We start from the raw sequence: 4,518 nt of genomic DNA, 5'->3' as shown, positions 1-4,518 counted from the left end.
GAGAGGGAGGGAGAAGAGGAAAGGAGAGGGAGTGGTTACTAATGTTAATAGGTGAATCCCAAAAAAAGGTATATAGGTAGATTTTTTTTTTTTAGGTAGATTTTTTTACTGTTCTTATTCTTACCAGTTTTCTTTAAGTGTGAATATTTCCAAGGAAAGTGTTTAAGATCCTCATAATGGCAATTTGAAAAAGTAAAGAAAGAATAGTATGATAAACACTCAAGTTCCCACCAACCAGCATAAAGGGCTAGCAGCATTTTGTCATGTCTTTCTTCTATTATTTGCCAGCCGCCCATCAGCATTTTGAAGCAAATCCAAGAGGGTATGTCCCAAGCGCTGCACTGTGACAAGAAACGAGGAAAGGTAAGAATGACTGGGGCCTGAGGATAGGAAGGAGGTGGACAGCGTTGTGCACTGTTCATAGAGGGGTCCTGACCAAAACCTTGGCTTCTTTGGCTCTGAGCTGCGTTGTGATAGGGTGGGGGAGTGTCCCACCAGGATGCCCTACCTGAGTCCCCCTAGGGCACCGTCCACCTGCCGGATGTGTAAGGAGCAGGAAGAAGCAATAAATAGTGTTCTAAAAGCAGAGAGCTGTGGCTCTCACCCAGACAGGTGGGAGCCCACACGTCCCAGCGAAACTACCTGTTGGAAGGGAGAGGGAAGGTGCAGAAAGGGAAGCAGGAAAGTTGCACGCAGGGGGAGCGGTGGTCCTTGGGGCAAGTCCCTCAAAGAAGCACAAAACAGGGGCCTGTGCTCCTGAGAGGAGGAGAAAGCCGACGAGGATGGGATTCGAACCCATGCGTGCAGAGCACAATGGATTAGCAGTCCATCGCCTTAACCACTCGGCCACCTCGTCATCTGAGCTGTGTGTCTTGAATACTCTCTTAACTCGTACATTTAGCAAACATGGGTCCTGGGACGCAGCCTTGTTTTCAAACTACAGTCGTCCAGTCCCCTAGAATTCTCTCGTTAGACCAGTTCTCTCACCTTCCCCTGGGAAGCCTCTCTCACCTTAGCCTGCCAGCGTCTCCTGCCTCCAGGGTCATCCTTCCTTGGTGATCATACTGGCCTTCCAGGCCCAGGAAATTCTGTTCTCCCTAAACTCCAAAATTTGATTTTCTACCCGCTGCATTCTAGTGTCCCCTCTGCCCTCGATTGGCCAGCTTTCCTTCTCTGCTCATTCTTCAGATGTCAACTAAGCCCTGACAGCCCCCTAGCCCTTTTTTCCCTTGCATTCGTACTTCGAAGCTTTACAGGTGAGCTGGGGATCCCTGGGTGGCTCAGTGGTTTAGTGCCTGCCTTTGGCTCAGGATGTGACCCTGGAGTCCTGGGATCGAGTCCCAAGTCAGGAGCCTGCTTCTCCCTCTGCCTCTTTATGTCTATCATGAATAAATAAGCAAGATCTCTTAAAAAAAAAAAAAACTACTTGCAAGTGTATTTTCATTCCACATCTGCTACAGAATTGTATTGTAATATTATGTATTTTTGTGCTCAAACATCCTATTGTGCCACTATGCAACTGAGAGCATAAATTGAAATCTAAGTTTTAGTTATTTCCAAGGATGATACATCTGTTCAAGACTATTCTTCTGACTTGAATTGCTTTCGCATTTAGTAGTAACACACAATAAAAGATACACATCGATAATTTTGATAAGTACTACATATATGAAGTAGAATTGCACTAGAAATGCATTCTTTAGTGAAAGTGCTGGGAATATTTTCCCCTATTAAGTTATGTGTCCTCAGAGGAAAACCTCTTTTGACTGGAATGAGAAGAATTTGGTGGGAATTAACAGCAAAAAGACCACTGTTTTGTGCTTCTGAGTAAGTGTGGGGCTTTTACAAAAGATGTTTTTATGATTATTTAAGGTGCATGATCTTCAATACATTTTTTCTATCCAAATTTAATAAAGTATAGTCGTGAATCACAGTGATAGTGAAGAGGGGACTTGCAACCCCGTAAACATAGTTTTACAAAACATGATGATCTATTTCCTTTGACAAAAGTCAAGAAGGAACATTGTCTTATGAGTCTGAATAAGTGTAAAAAAAAAAAAAAAAAGTGAAGCCCTAACTTCCCATGACATGTGTGCATTCCTTTCCTTTAAAATGTATGGGTACTCAGAAGTGGAGGGGAAATTTATCATCTCCTCCAGGAAGAAACCGTGGAAAGTATACAACGGAAACACTGATCTGTGTCTTGTTTACAGACAATAATTACTGATTAGGGGAGATGCCAATATTATCAATTGTTCTTTCTTGTCAACAGGAAATATCCCCCTCCACCTCGAGGTCACATGCTGCAGTAAGTTGTTAGTAGAAAGTAATAAAAAGGCTTGATTTGCAAGGGGATGTGGAAGTAGCCATGGCTCACATCCACAGGGAGCAGAGTGAACATACCTCATTTTGCCTGTCTTTGGAATCTCATTCTGTTTGGGTTCCCTGAACCTTTGAAATTAAATTTGTTTTTTTTCCTTTTAATTTGTCTCATGTGAATTTAAGTTCTTAGTTCAGCTAAAGAATATTGAAAGGCAATGGACATTTTTCTGGTCCCCAGTGCTGATGACTGCAGACCCTGACTCAGTCAATACTTGTGACAGGAATATCAAGAATAAGTTTGAGCACAGCGATCTGCATGGAAAAAAAAAAAAAAAGTATGAGTAACAGAAAGAAGATGAGGGTGTAAAAGTTAAAGGAAGGCCACCAAAGGTTCCACCGAGATTTAAACTCAGATCACGGGATTCAGAGTCCAGAGTGCTAACCATTACACCATGAGACCCACCTCTGGGTTCTTCCCTAAAGGCTTGGTTGACCTACTTCCTTAAATCCAGTTGCTTGAAAAGTGGGAACATTTTGCTTTTCCTCCTCTAGGATTAAGTCATGGGCGGTTACCTGTCGCACACCCTCTGCCCCAGAGTCTTACTGCAGCGCCCTGACCCCCAAACGTCAGGAATCCTCCCTCCACCCACCCCCGAATCCCAAGCGGTTCCCGAACTGGGTGCCCGGTAAAACAGGTGAGGCCGCGACGGAGAGGAGCCCTGAGCGAGGTGCAGGCCTTGGGGCAGGTGCTTCTGTGGTTCCCTGACCTCAGGCCCAGGGCCGCCCTGCGAGATGGGGGCCCCCGTCGCTACTTTGCAGGGGGACACCGGAGGCTGAGTCCCAAGGTCCTTCGCTCCGCTTCGTTATCAGGTCTCATCTCTTCCCGAAGGTCTCCTTCCGTGGGCGATCCCTGCGCTCCCGGCAGGTTTCAGCGGGCCCGCAGGGGCGGCGCTGGCGCTCCCCGATTAGAAGTGCAGGTGCCTGCGCCTCCAGGCTGGGGGAGGGTCCCTGCGTGGCCCGAGCATCTGCGGGTCGGGAAGCGGACGCGAGGAGGGACAGATCAAGTGCCTCCCCCCGCCCGCGTCCTCCCGCTCCTGAGCGCTCATCAACCCGCAGCGTGGACAGGACAGACCAGACCTCCCAACAGCCCAGAGCACGACCCCCGCCCGGCCCCGGCGGCGAGCGCCCCTTCCTCGGGCCTGCTCCGGAGCCCTCGCCGGGAACACCCGCAGAACCAGACCTGTCCGCGTGGTGCGTCTCTGCGGGCGCAGCGTGTCAGCATCCGAGCCGCCGTTTCGGTGGTGGTACAGTAACAGGACAGGGCTGTCCTCCCAGAGGTTTACCGGGTTCCTTTGTCGCTCGCGGAGAGCAGACCCAGGGGGATTCCAAGTCAGCCTGTAAGCCCTGGAGGCCGGGAGGCAGGGAGGCAGGGAGGCAGGGAGGCGACCCGATTGGGCCGCAGCCCCCCGCCCTCCCCCCGCCCCGCCTCTCCTCCCCGCCCTTTCCTGGGCACACAAGGTAAAGCGCAAACCCCGCCCGCTATGTCCTAAGAGTTTTAGGTGTATCCTCTGCATCACTGTCAGCATCGTCGTGAACGTTTTCACCTTTTACAGATGGAGACACATTGCCTCAACCTAGGGAAGGACAGAGCTTGGAGATCCAAGCCAAGTAGTCTGGCACCAGGTCGAAGGGACAAAAGGAAGGGCTGCCCGTCACTTTGTGACATGGTCTCCCTCATTCAGCTTTAAGAGGTATTGTTGGGAATAAGTAGTTCTATGTCTAGGCTGGGAGACTTACTGATGTCTTAATTCTTGTTAAAAGTGTCATCAATATTATTTTTTTTAACAGAGAGGGAAAAAGCTTGAAGATTTAAGAACACTCTTTTTTTACATTTAACCACCAATGAGCACACTGCAAAACCACTGACTCTACTAACAATGTATCCAGAAGAACAGGCTTCTGACTTCGGTGTCAGTTCCCTGAGACAATTGCCTTCGAACTTGTTTTCCCTCAGCTCTGGGCAACCAATCCTCCTCCCCCAGAGACAGAGCCTAGGACACTCAGGTCAGGGTGGCCTAGCTCGGAAGCCAGGCCACTTCCTCAAAATCAGTCTGAGCCCAATCCTAGGGTCTGAACACACGGACCAGGATTTTGGAGGCCAGCTTTTGTAGAAGGGTGGAGAGGGAGAGTGTCTGC

The 4,518-nt window shown here is 49.0% G+C and overlaps 1 non-coding gene across 1 annotated transcript; it reads right to left on the bottom strand.

The window, feature by feature from the left end:
• Positions 1–774: 774 nt before the first annotated feature.
• TRNAS-GCU lies at positions 775–856 on the bottom strand. The gene has a single exon. It is a non-coding gene; the product is annotated as a tRNA-Ser (tRNA).
• Between the last annotated feature and the right edge of the window lie 3,662 nt (positions 857–4,518).

Source organism: Canis lupus, chromosome 35, assembly GCF_011100685.1.
Source record: "Canis lupus familiaris isolate Mischka breed German Shepherd chromosome 35, alternate assembly UU_Cfam_GSD_1.0, whole genome shotgun sequence".
Classification (NCBI taxonomy): domain Eukaryota; kingdom Metazoa; phylum Chordata; class Mammalia; order Carnivora; family Canidae; genus Canis; species Canis lupus.
The sequence above is the reverse complement of the archived record's forward strand: the minus strand, read 5'-3'. Positions and strand labels throughout refer to the sequence as shown.